Source organism: Pelodiscus sinensis, chromosome 14 (assembly GCF_052426305.1).
Source record: "Pelodiscus sinensis isolate ZL-2025 chromosome 14, ASM5242630v1, whole genome shotgun sequence".
Classification (NCBI taxonomy): domain Eukaryota; kingdom Metazoa; phylum Chordata; order Testudines; family Trionychidae; genus Pelodiscus; species Pelodiscus sinensis.
In genome coordinates this window covers 20,038,406-20,052,260 of record NC_143065.1, presented here as the reverse complement: position 1 = coordinate 20,052,260, position 13,855 = coordinate 20,038,406, and the positions used below count along the sequence as shown (strand labels likewise).

At 42.0% G+C, this 13,855-nt stretch overlaps 1 pseudogene; it reads left to right on the top strand.

The window, feature by feature from the left end:
• The first annotated feature begins 973 nt into the window (after positions 1 to 973).
• Positions 974 to 13,855, top strand: part of LOC142818273 (uncharacterized) — a 131,867-nt pseudogene continuing 118,985 nt past the window's right edge.

Genomic DNA, 13,855 nt, shown 5'->3' with positions numbered 1-13,855 from the left:
CACCACTGGGGCCTACCAGTGAATGTGGCATAGAATCTGCATTGTTGTATGTAAGGGTGTTATGTGTGTCTCTGTGTATGCATGGAGGTATGTGATGAAAGAAGTATTACAAATGTTTCTTTTTCTTAAATTTTCTGAAGTTAGTTCTTAAATTGGCTCAATTTAAAAGATCACACTTCATCCAGGGCCAGCCTTTGAGAAAATGGTTCCCTGGGCGAACTTGTGTTTTCGTGCCCCTGGCCCCCATGGGCATGGCACCCCCTTATTTCCCTGGTACTCATGGACTCCCCAGCCATTTCTGTGTTAATAAATTGGGTGCCACGGTGGCACTCATCCATACCAGCGCACATGACCCCAATATTGGAGCACAAGTCAAAACTCACTCCGCTCATGGTTGGAAAATCTTAGAGGGAACACTGATCATATGGACAGAAAGTTTCTTTCTTGGCCCCACCCCAGTCTTGTGGAGTCCAAACAGCACAGGCAGAAGGGTCCTGCTGCTCTCTAGGTGGTGGGTTGGGATGTCTCACCCTGCTGCCAGCAATGGTCCATGCTACTCCAGGCTTCTGGTGTAGGGAGGATGAAGTGTAGCTGGGGCCATCATCTAGCAATCTGAGGAATGAGGGAGGGCAGAGGGCAGGAGATGATGGTGTGAAAGCAGGAAGAATCTTGCTTACTTAATGCTGGGGAGGGGCTGGAGAAGAGGAGTCTGCAACGCAGCCAAGTGAAGTCCTGCCTCAGCCAGTGAGGGGAAGCCTTTGAGGCACCCTCCTGGCATGGGCCCAGTTTGCCTGGTCCTAAGGACAGCCCTGACCTCATCCACCTTCTCTCTCTTTTCCAAAAGTGAGTGGTGGGGTTTCAGAGAGGAAATGAGAGAGATTGGGGCAAAGCACTGTGGTGACATTCAAATGCAGAGAAAAGCCACTAAGGTCTTAAGCACAGGAATCAATCAAAGAGAAGCAGCTGCTTGAACATGGCAGATAACAGAGTTGTTGTAAGAGGAAAAGTCAGGATTTTCTTCAGAGGCACTAAGCTGTGCGAGGAAGCAACAGAAGTGTAAACTCATTTTGAAAACTTGTGAGGTAAACTTTGGTGCAAGAGGTGAGAAGTGAAGCTGTGAAATGTGGATGAAAGTTTGGAGTTAAAGGTGGATTTCACAGAAAGTGTAAAATACGTGTTTTAAAGGTTAATCTGTCTGCCTCATTGTTCTGTTTCTCATCCATTCTGGTTGCATTTGCACAAATAATTTAAACCATGTTAGTTTTAATGTTGGATGGGGGTTATGTATTTTTTATATATTTTTTTGGAGATAGAAGGTTAGATTTTTTATGGTGATGTTCAAAATCAATGGAATTAGGCAAGTAATTTATGGTTAACGTGGATTACTTCCAGATGCTTATACAGTTTGATGCATGAGCCCCAAAACCACAAAAACTGAAAACAAAGTAAAGATGTCATGCAACAAAGATAGAGAAAATTTGTAACCTTCATTCTCTGTTAGGTAACTTGGAGTATTCAGAGAATTTACCATGTATAATAAATAATCGTATATTTAAAGCTTTTAATCCATAAACAACCTCTTCAGATTTCTAAAAGCATACTGACTTTATCAACAGTTTATTTTGTGTGAGAGCAATGACATAATATTTGAGATGCTTGGTACATTAGCACAGAAAAGAAATAGATGATTTGGTGACAGATTATTTTGTTTACACTCATTTGTTCCCTTTAATTTGTTGCCCAAGGAGAGCTCTCCTTTTGGCAGACCTAGCCTATTGCTCAAGTAGCATCAGGGCAGCCTGCAAAATGTGGCCTGCATTTTGGGTCCCACCTCACTAATCCACACTGGTTGAAAATGCCAGTGTGCCTTAATGAAATGTTAGAAGGTGCTAGCTGTTATGGTTATCAGCCTGTCTGAAACTTTTAATAGAGCTTGTTATTGAACTGGAGATCTTTAAATGATATCTGTAGAAGTTAGCAATGGTACTGAACCAAGCCAGGAATTGGCTGCTCTAATTTGCACCAGAGACCAGTTTGATTTTTGTCCTGTCCCAGGATTGAGGACATTAAAAGATGGTTTGGAGGCATGTTTGACACCCTCCATGACAGCAACACCAAATTCTGCTTTGGAGCAGCTGAGGATTGAGTCAAAAATGTCTTGCCATTTATTGGAAGGGACAAATTTTCTACCACAGTTAGGTTTATGTAGGTGCCTATTTTTGTATTTCTGTGAATTCATTCTATTCATTGCAATGTAGACAGTCATATAGTGCACCTCATGATTTGGAAATATCTTGAAATTACGTTGACTCTAATATGTATAATGCGGAGCAGATTTTCGGACGTGGCCTCCATTTTTGCACATGCAGCAATGCATGTACAACTTATTTAATCATTGGTTTCAGTAGGAAGTGGGCACCTTAATATCTTTAAGGTGCTGGGCTCTTCTTATGATGTGTTGTAGCTGCTGTAACCTAAGGCTTCTCTTTCTGTAAATAATGTACTGCTTTTGTGCACACTTAACAATCAGGAAATAGTTCTCTATCAAAAATGCTCCTGCTAGAAAAACAACTAATGTCTATTTTTCAAGGTGGACACCATAGCTTAGTTCAGGGGTGGGCAATAATTTGTGAAGGGAGGCCACTTCAAAAATGTTCAAAGTGGTCACGGGCCACCCCAGAAGGGGCAGGGCCTGGGCAGAAGGGGCAGAGCCTTTAAAAAGCAGGAGTTGAAAAGCTTCGTGCCTCCCCTGTGGCTTACAAGCAACACATTAGCGGAGCCAGGAGCTGCAAGCCCTTCCAACTCCTGCTATTTAAAGTGCTTGCACCTTAGCAGCTGCCTGGAAGGCATGAGCTCTTTAAATGGAAACAAGTGAAAGGACTCATGCCTCCCCTGTGACTCCCAGGCAACGTGCTAGTGGTGCGGCCTGGAGCTGTGAGTCCTTGCAGTTACTTCTATTTAAAGGGCTCTCACCTTAGCAGCTGCTGGGAAGGCACAAGCCTTTTAAATAAAAGCAGTTGAAAGGGCTTGCAGCTCCTGGTCCTGCCACTAACGCCCTTGCCTGGGAGCCGCCAAGGAGGCACGAGCCCTTTCAAATACTTCTATTTAAAGGGCTTGCGCCTGCCGGGTGACTGACTGGTAGCCTACTGGTAGGCACAAACCCTTTAAATAGAAGCAAGTGAAAGGTCTTGTGTCTCCCCAGTGGCTCTCGGGAAACACACTAGGGCTACGTCTACACTGGCACCCTTTTCCGGAAATGCTTAAAACGGAACAGCCAGCCCTGAGAGCTGCCCAGAGCATGCCACATGGTGGTCCAGCGGTGATTTAAAGGGCCCAGGGCTCCAGGTGCCTCTGCTCCTGCGGTAGCAACAGTGGCAGCTGGGAGCCCCAATCCTCTTAAATCGTCGAGTCCCGTGGTAACTGTCCCCTTCCCCCCCGCCATTGGTGGGCTTGATTGGGTCATAGCTATGTTTATACAAGTGAAACTTGATAATGCAGTCTGTGACCAAACACAGCCTGCCACACCGGGAAAGGGGAAATTTAGCTCAGGGAGATCTTGGGCTAGTCTCCTGGTCTCAGAACGCAGGCAAAGAACAGTAGAAGTCAGTGGTCTGCCAGAATGTACATCAAGGGAAGGAAAAGCCTTGGCAATCCAGTTTCATTAAGCTTATTTAAGCACCAGTGAATAGGAGAGAGCTGTACGATGGTAGTTAGGATTCAAGTAGATGCAACATTTTATTTTCTGTCTCTCTGCCTGTCAGTTAGATGTGCCCAATGTATTATTTTAACTGGTCATTGAGATTATCTTTTAATTGCTGACCTGTTAGACACTCTATTGTTCCTCATGTCTCTCTTCAAATCCTGTCCACTGCCATCTCCCTTGCTTGAGCCATCTTCTCCTCTTTCCACCCCATCTCTCCGCCATCCTGGTTTACTCATGAACTTTATTGGCTCCAGCTGGATGAGCACATACTTCCCATCAGCTTATTCTTTCAGATCCTGTTTTCAACTGGAATTTTCAAAGGAGCCCAAGGAAGTTAAACATCCAGCTCCCATTGAATTCCAGTGGGGTTTGGCTATTTAACCACTCCTTCTCTTACTTCCCTATCTCCAGTTTTTCCTTCCTTGCTTCTTGCCAGATCCACCATCAGATCTTGCTGCCTACTCCTCTCATCAGTTTTACTCCTAGCAGCTAGGATTAGTGAAAAAAAATTGCTTTAATTTTTCAGATATAAAATTGATGCAAAGAAATTTTGGGAAAAGTATTTGCTTTCCTCAGAAATGTTTGATTTTTTTAAAAAAAATCTGAAAAGCAAAAATATTTTTGGTTTTAGTTAACATTTCCTTTGGTTTTTAGCCAAAACATATGGGGCTCAGTTACTAAAAGAAAAAAAAATCTTCAGGTTCTCCGTTCTAACACCAAAAACTGATATTCTCATTGAAAAACCACATCTCAATCATTTTGCCAGCTCTGCTAACAATCTTATCTGCTTTCTGTCTTTTCCTGCTGAATCTCAAAGAAATAAACTCTATTTAGATCGCTTCATCTTATGTTCCCTTAAGCTTACCCAAACTATTTAATTTTAAAATTTTTAATTTAATTTTGCATTTTCAGACAGTTGACTTTTGACATTTGACAGATTTCACCCATTTGACTTTTAAATAATGACAGTAGTCTAAGACCATTGTTTCAGTTTAAGAATCTTAATGTTTCTGAGCATGATTTTCATTCACACCAAATCCAGTTTACATCTCACTCTGACAATGTAAAAGGCCTTTCAATAAGTGCAAGGTACATTTACACTCTCTTTAAGGCTCATTTGTACCACTAGCATTTACTTGGGAGAAAACCAGAATAAGTCTTTCTATCCACAAAGTGTAGGAAAGTTGTCATATCATGTATGTGGTTTCTGACCTGAGTCTTCTAACTTTCCTATAAGAGTTGTTGAAAATTCAGATGTTAGTGAATTTGTGTAAAAACCTTTTGCCTTCAGTCACATTGTGTCTTTGGGTGTGTCTAGACTACAGAGTTTTGTCGACGAGTGGACTTTTGTCAACAAAACTATACCGGCGTCTACACTACCACTGAGTTCTGTCGACATAACGTCGACAGAACTCAGCAGTTTTGTCGACGCTGGTAAACCTCATTTTACGAGGCATAACGCCTTCTGTCGACAGAAGGTGTTATTGCATGTAGGGTTGTGTCTAGACTACAGGGTTTTGTCGACAAAGCAGCTTGCTTTGTCGACAGAACTGAATGTAGTCTAGACGCTCTTTGTCGACAGTAGCTTCTGTCGACAAAAGCCTGTAGTCTAGACGTACCCAAATTTGTCTCATGGCAAAGGAATTACAACTGCCCTGGTAAATTAACCATTTAGTAAGAAGCATCACTGGAAAATTGCACTAGATATAAGGAAATTTGTTATTTCGTCTGCAGTTTAAATATGACAGAAGGAGGCTAAACCACCTTTTTAGCAGCAAAGAAAATAAACAGTTTGTCCTGTGATAATTAAAGCTCATTAGCTAAGAGCAAGAGGAAATCTCTTCTGAGCCTGCTGTGGCTCCATCTGCTGCTCACTGAAGCATACAACAGAGCAGCCTTTTAAAATGCCCTATAAATAGACACTTACAAATACATTTATATAGAGGAGTCATGTTCTAGTCCATTTCTTTAAGTGCTCTTTCTCTCCAGATGTATCATAAGGAGCAAAAAGCCGTACACATCAAATCGGCATGTTTGCTTCTTTTAATGTACACAGCAGTTTAAGTCTTCACCATATGTTTCTGCCTTTTGATTGCCAATGAAATATTAACATCATCATACTGATGAAGACATTTAAAGGCAGGACTTTGCCGCTGGGATAGCTCTTCACACCTGTGTAAAGTGAGAATCAGAATAGAAGTATTTTGCATCCAGTTTGGACAGGTGTTAATGACTGCACAAGGTGAAAGGCAGTGAAAAATCAGGTCATGGCTCTTCAGGCAACCCAAATGCATACAGTATGTAAACCGCTTGTGCAGTGCAGCATGAATTGGTTATATTTTCTTCATGTTTAATTAAAAATCAGGGGAATCATCCTTTGTTGCTTCAGTATTTTTCTCTTTCTAGGTAAATGTGAATTCATAGGATTTCACTGTGATTGACTGAAATATAATTTATTATTTAATCTCAGCATTTATCCTTGTTTCATTTAATGTGTCAGATAAACATTAGAAATACAAGTATCATCACTCATACCACCAGCAGCATAGTTATATTGTATGTTATCTCTAATGCTAAAGGAAATAGCACATAGTTGTTCAGTCTAAATGTTCAAGATGGCAGGATGTGTCATTAGGAAATAATTAGTATTTTTTCTCTGGGACTTTATTGTATTGATTTTGAATCAATACATGGCAATACCTAAATGGAGTTATGAATTCTCAAGGCAGAAGTATATGATAAAGACTTAGCACAAACATCTGTATCTCTAAAACAACAAATAATAAAATACACAGGTAACCTACCTGTAGAGGGCCTAATACAAAGCTCATTGATGTCAAGGGGAATCCTTACACTGCTTCTGCTGGGACACAGTCTGTCACCTCTAGCCAGAGATGACAGTTAAGAAGACCTATTCTGTCTTTCTTTTCTATAGTGAAAGCAAGTGATAGTATCAGTATGGCTAGGGTCTGGCCCCCCTTCCTCCCAGGTGTCTGAGATGGAAAAGGGCAGTACCCCAAATACCAAAGTTATTCACCTGACTGACTAGCTGGAGGGCAACATCTAAGCCAGTGTTGGAAACTCTCATGATTTCATGGACACTGAGCCATGCTGAAATCAGTTTTGCCATAATGCCAGAAGGTCCAACCCAACATGATTTTTAGTCCTGCCTAGGGGAAACCCATTTTGATTGGCTGCCTGGGGAGGAGCAGCCATCAGAGCTGCTGCATGAGGTACTCTCCCCTTATGGCCAAGAAGAGTTCTTGGGCAGGAGAGAAAGGAGGAAGTAGCCAACACCATTCTACCAGCAAAATTTATTATATATTTTTGGATTTTTTTTCTATGTTTTTAAATATATTGATGTGATAGGCTGAACTAAGCCCCAAAAACACCCTACAGTAGGCTAGCAGCCTTGCCATACCCCATCCCTGCAGGAGGAGTGGAGAAGAGGTCCTCCAGGCACTATAGAGTGGCTGTCTCTGTGGCAGCCAATCAGGACCCAGCAGAGGGGTATAAAAGAAGCTGCAGTGGTGGGGCATGGCAGTTCTCTTCAGGAGCTCAACCCATCCAGGTCTATACCCTAACCGGGAGATCAGCACTAGGCTAGCTCCCAGTGTGAGCTGAACCTAGATCTGGGTAAGCCCCAGACCCAGAGTGTGTCTAGACTCCAGGGTTTTTTTCGAAAAAAGTGGCCTTTTTTCGAAAAAACTTCCCCTGCATCTAGACTGCTGCTGCGTTCTTTCAAAAGTAAATTGAAAGAACGCGGCAGTTTTTTTGACCACGGAAAACCTCATTTTATGAGGAATAATGCCTTTTTTTGAAAGTGCTCTTTCGAAAAAAGGTGCTATGTAATGCAAGCTATGCTTTTTCGAAAGAGAGCATCCAGACTGCCTGGGTGCTCTCTTTTGAAAAAGTAGCGTGCTTTTTCGAAAGTATTGGCTGTGGTCTAGATACTTTTTTTTCGAAAGAGGCTTTTTCAAAAGATTCTTTTGAAAAAACTCCTTTCGAAAGAGGCTTGCAGTCTAGTTGTAGCCCCAGTGGCCAAAGAACAGCCACAAGCAGAGACTCACTAGGACCATGGACAGGACTAGTCAGTCCCTGGTTTCAGGACTTTGAGGATGACCGGACAACCAGGCAAGGACCCTGCACAGCACCATTTGGCCACAGTGGGGTGCTCACCAGTGGGTGGACCCATTACAGTGGTACCAGAAGTGGGGTCTTGAGCTGCCCTTGTATCCAAGGGGTAATGGATGAGCTGGTGAGGCTGCTTTTGAGGAGGGCAGCTTCAGAACCATTGGAAAGTCAAAGCAACACCACTGGCAGAAACTGTCCAGTACTACTACTGCTTATACCTACCTTTTTTCTGGGCTATGTCAGATGGCTCTAAGTCTCCCAGAGAAGCAGAAATATTGGCTACTGAAACAATTCCGCTGCCTCACTCCTAGCAGATTTTCTGCCACTTAAAGTATGGAGCTGTGAAATAAACCAGTCAAGAGCCATGAAGTTCGGTACTAAAGTGTATTATTGGCTTGCATCTTCAGAATTATGCTTATATCAGTGTCAGTTACTACTTATTTCACAGTAGAACCCCTATGATCTAATTTGAGATTACATTCACAAAATGAAACATCTCAAGTACAGTAGATCCAGGACATAGGTATATTGTGTCATTTTCTTCTTGCCTGTTGAAACTTTGCAAAACAATGTTTACTTTAAGCCATCAGAATGTGAAGGATGTCAACTTGTCCTTTATTGACATCACTTTCGTTTGTGATTTATTTATTTATTTATTTGTTTGTTCAGGAGCAAGTATTCATAAAACAGAGTTTGTGATTCAGAGTATTTTAGTGGAGCAGCAGTGAAACACCAGTAAGACTGCTTTTTCAGATTCATGGTTAACTAACAAGGGTAACTTTCAAGTTTGCTGCCCCAATTCACAATATCTGAATTTTTTCTTCAAATTGTTTGTTTGTAGTGAATTCAGTGATGTTAAAAAGAGCGTTATGGTGGAGCTGTGGAAGAAACACTTGATATGGGATAAACTTTTAGGTTCTTTATGGATTTCCCTAACAACTGTGGAATATGCGACAGATGTGGTTGACTTGCTGTACAAAATGCTTTGTGTAAAATCTGATAAAGTTATTTTCAGTCTCTCATCTACTATAGGCAAAGGGTTAATCATAAGCAATATCTCAGTTGCTTCAGTTCCATATGCAGCACTCAAAGTAATAGATGATATGCAAAACCTATTCTCTGCAGAGATGTTTCACATATTGAATGAGGTGTAATTCAGTCACTGAGTTAAAGTTTAACAGTGTTCACTAATTATAAAAAATACAGAGGCAGTTTGGTTTCTGTGATTAGAGCAGGGAGACTTGGAGTCAGGATTCTCAGCCTGGCTATTCCACTAATTTATTGTGGACTTGGGTAAGCCACTTTACGCATCTATAAAATGGGCATGATACAAGCAATCTACCTCTCAAGGGAACTACGAGTTTTCAATATCAGAAGATTATGATCTTTGGGTTAAAGGTGCTGTATGAGTGAAAATGTTGTATTTTTTTAATTGCTGTTTAAAATCATTGTTATTTTATGCTGGTCACATGGTCAGAAGAAGTCTCAGAAAAGAGCCTCTTAAAAAGGAAGAGCCCTATCATAGAGTAGAAACTTAAATCCTGTGAGGCCCACAGCTAAGAAGGATTTCTTGATTCATGATGGGCTTTCTAAAAATCCGATCCAAACTGATTATGTAACTATAGGGTGTACTTTTCCCAGTGCACTGATCAACTCTCTGCTCTAATAATTGCTATGACAGCCAACATCTCTGATAGCTGTCAGATCATTGCTGTGGTATCCGTGGCTAATAGTGCCTTCAGTCCTTGTGCCTATTCTCAGGCAGAAATACTGAAGAGAAAACCCAGTTAACACATCCTCCTGGCCATGACTGTAAGCAAATTTTCCCTTTCCTTCTACCTTGCATTGGGAAAGGAGTGAAAGTGGAGGAAAGATGATGGAAGGAAGAGAGAAGAGATTATTTTTTGGAGTGGGGAAGACTGAGGAGACGGGTGGCACTCAAAGGTAATTGCACTGAGTACCTGCTTAGGTATAGTCTCTGAGATCCACGGAGCTGAGTGGACTGGGTTAGTGCTAGGTGATCTTACTCAGACAGCAATTCATACTGCTGCAGAGAATAGGCACTCTGAAGTAGCCTGGAATGGGCTGCGGGTAGAAAGAACCTAGTCCAGTCTGGCTTCCCAACAAGCCAGCTTATTCACAAAGTAGGAGCAGGTCATACTGCTGAATAAGCTAGAAATCCTGAATGTGCACAGCAGACCAATGTAGAACTGTCTGCAGGTCGGGGCTGAAAGAAAAAGAGCCAGTCTCAGATGCTCCACAATCTGCATAAACCACAGGAGTTGCTATAAACTCTCTATCTGCTGCCCCAGCAGTGGAAAGGTTGGGTCCAAGCCAGCTCCTAGGACACTTTAAAAATTGCAGCAATTTATGACCTCGCTCTTGTACCTTGTCTCTGTCTCTTTTGAAGAAATAATGATTGGGAGCTGCACTTGAAAGGCAGCTTTTGTTATTGTGTTTGTCTTATTTTTAATCTGTCTTACTATGTTTGTTATGGTAGGGAAAACCTAGAACGTGCTTGGCACTGTACAAAGAGGGGCAACCTAGAATGTGCTAGGCACTGTACAAATAAGGAGTAACAAAAAGTCCTAACTCAAAGAACTTACACTCTAAATAAACAGGACAGATGCAGGGAAGGGGTAGAGGTATATGACACACCAGCCCAGTGGACTCTCTGACAATCGTCCCAAAGGAAACATCCAAAGTCTAGAGAGTCAGCGGTTTGGGTAGATGCTAGGTTTCCAAGGACAAAGTTGTGAAGGTGAACACTAGAGTAGAAAGTGGGATGGAGGCGTAGTGCCTGAGGTAAGATGCTTTTTTAAAATGTTTCCTTTGGGGCTACTGTTTGATTTTGCTATCAAAACCCTGACAGTGGGGCTGGGATGCAGGGAACATTGAGGCATATTATTGTGAGAAGACACACCCTATGCAGAAGGGCAATAGCAAGCTAAAGAAAAGAATGTATGATGTTCTGTTGTAATCAGAACTGACCAGGGTCTCATACCAAAACAAGGAGGACTGAGGACCTAGAGGGAATCTCAGGTAGGAATAAGTAGTGCCATGGCAAGTAACATAAGAGTGCTGTGGAAGCCAATTCTACCACACCACATACTGTTTAAACTGACATTCGGTTGCTGCTGCCAGGACTCAGTATCCTCTCTGAAGCAGCAGTAGTCTTTGCATGGTATCACCAGTGAGGTTCAGGTACACGGTGTATATTACATTCTGAAGCCATAAAAAATTGACATGAAATCTGTGGCACAAAAACATCAACTCTACATGAGATTTTATTGGATGTCTACTTTGCAGTACTGAATGACAAGTTTCACACTAATAACCAAGTAAAATTTGAACCATGTGAGATGGAAGATACCTGCTCATTTAAGTTCATGCAATGCTCTATCAAATATCAAACTGTCGGTATGCTTTTACAGGGCTGGCCATCAGTATGGTGTCTGACCACTTGATAATAGTAGGCATGAAAAGAACAGTAGAAGGAAAATTAGGTCCATAATGTAATGGACATTTTTTTTTGGTTTAAATATAAAAGTCCCAAACTGCTGATGTCTGTGCTGCTTCATGATTTTTAAATCAAAGCCATTAAAAGAGTTATCTGGTAGGGTTTAAATACTTCCTTCCATTCTTGCTAACTCTCCAGGTTTGGCAATGACGACACCAGGGGACCTGGTGTCTATCGTCATGGCCATAGCCGCAAGTAAGGCACAAGTGTGTAGGAAGGAAGCTTCTTGGATAACACAGCTTTATGTGCCTCATGTGAACTGTGGAAATCAAGGAAGGAATGTGCATCCCTGTAGCATCCCCCCTCCAGATGGTGCTCCATGAGTGGTGAGCTCTGCACTCCCTATTTGGACAATGACTAGAACAATTTATCTGTTAACAAACTGCAAAAATAATATCCCTGTTCTGTCACCTTTACTACTCATCTTGAATTGGACTTTGCTCTTTGAGTGCTCCTACTGACATCAGTAGGACCAATTTTGTAGTTAACAAGAGTGTGCACGAGGAGGGGAAAGCAGGCACCCCCACAATCTCCGTGTCCCTGCAGCCTGAGGTGGGAGAAAGCATCAAGGTGTCTAGCTGCTGTCTGAGCTTCTCCCATCACCCCGTAGCTTCAGCCTTCTGCTTCTCTTTTTCTGCTGCAGAAACACCCCCTTTGGACTCCAGCTCCACCCCCTGACTCACCTCAGTGGGGTTTGTGTGTGTGTCTGCAAACCAGGCAGAAGCTCTGGGTTTCCAACAGCAAGGAAGGAGAAGCAGCAGCTATAGGGGTGAGGGGAGGAGGAGCTTAGTCAGCAGCCAGCCACTCTGCCACTTCAGACAGCAGAGCGACAGGATGTGCCACTGCCAAAAGAAGCCATTGCCTCCTCACTGCTGGGCATCTTTGACAGAGGCATCCTGAGAAATCAGAGGGGGGTGGTCATGAGAACATTTCATTTGTATGTGTTTAATGTGTACCTTTAAAAGGTGTCATATTTAAATTCCTGCACACACCCCTATTACTCAAGAGACAAAGGAGACGGGGCCCAAGTTTTATAATGGAAAGAACATCTACATTTCTTTAAAGGGTGGATTTTCAGTAGACTCTGAAAATCATGTCTCTTCAAGGTGTCTCAAGTTGGACCCTCAGAATCACTGAACACTTCTGAAAATCGTGGTGGCTAGTTTTTAATGATATAAGGCATTGGAAGTAGCATGGACAAAGAAATAGCTTTTAAAATGATCGGCAGTCCAGTTGTCACACTTTGCTAAGTTTTCCATTATAAATCACAATTTACAAATGTTAGGAGCAAAATGTTGTGGGTTTTTAATTAAGCATATTAAAAGTGATCCCACTAAGCCCACCTACCTGCCCTCTGGGATGCCCCATGACCCGGAAAAGCTCTGATCTTCCCCAGGAAAGGCACAGAGTTGGGGGTCACAGCTGAGCAAGACAGACACTGAGAGCAGCTCAGCTCTGGGAAGGCTCAGTCACAGAGTCTTGACATAGCATCCAGGTACACAGCCTCAATGGAAACAGAACCCCAGATAAACCCATCTTACATTGCATACAAGTTATATACAAAGCAAGCTCGTAAGTTGTTTGCTCCCTTGATCAATGAAAGAAAAATGCATAACTTGTCCCCCCACAAGGAAAAATTATTTGCACTGGATTTAATAATAAACAAAAGTCAAATATTAAGTATAAAAAGTAGGATTTAAGTGGTTGCAAGTGATAGCAAACAGATCAAAGTAAGTTATGAAGCAAAATAAAATAAAACACGCCAGATAAGCATCATTCTCTAAGGGCATACTCTACATGTTTTGTTAGTCTATAAAGTGCTACCAGACCATTTGTTGTTTTTTTTCTGTACAGACTAACTTGGCTACCCCCTGAAGCTTCTAATAACACCAGTTATTCTGAAATAACATAGTGCATGTCTACACTACAAGCAGTTATTTCGACATAATGTCAAAATAATGTTGAGCTGGAGAACTTCTTACTCCAACTCCTGCAACCTTCCTTTTACAAGGAGTAAGGGAAGTTGGAGGAAGAGTGCTCTACTTCGGACTTCCTGCTCTACTTCCTGCTGCTCTAAAAGCCAAAATAAGCTATTTCGACTTAAGCTACACAATTGACGTAGCTAAAGTTGTGTAGCTTATTTCGGCTTTAGCTCTGCTGTGTAGATGTGCCCTAAGAAACTTGTTACATGCAATTTCTTACCCTAACAGTAGGTCGAATTACCTTGTTCTCAAAAGCAAGGCATCCCTTTAGCTTGGGCCCAATCCCTCCCTCATTAGTCTTAGATCTTTCCAGTAGTCATCCAGGTGGTAAGTAAGGATGGGTCTTGGAGTCTTTGGTTTCATACCTATAAATAGATTTTTCCCAAGACAGGAATACTTTGTGTTCCATTTCAATCCTTTCCCCTCCCATGAAAAAGTATCAAATCCATAATGGGTTCCAACATCAGGTAATCTGGCCACATGTCTTCCCAGGACCAAGGATAGTCCATGCATACA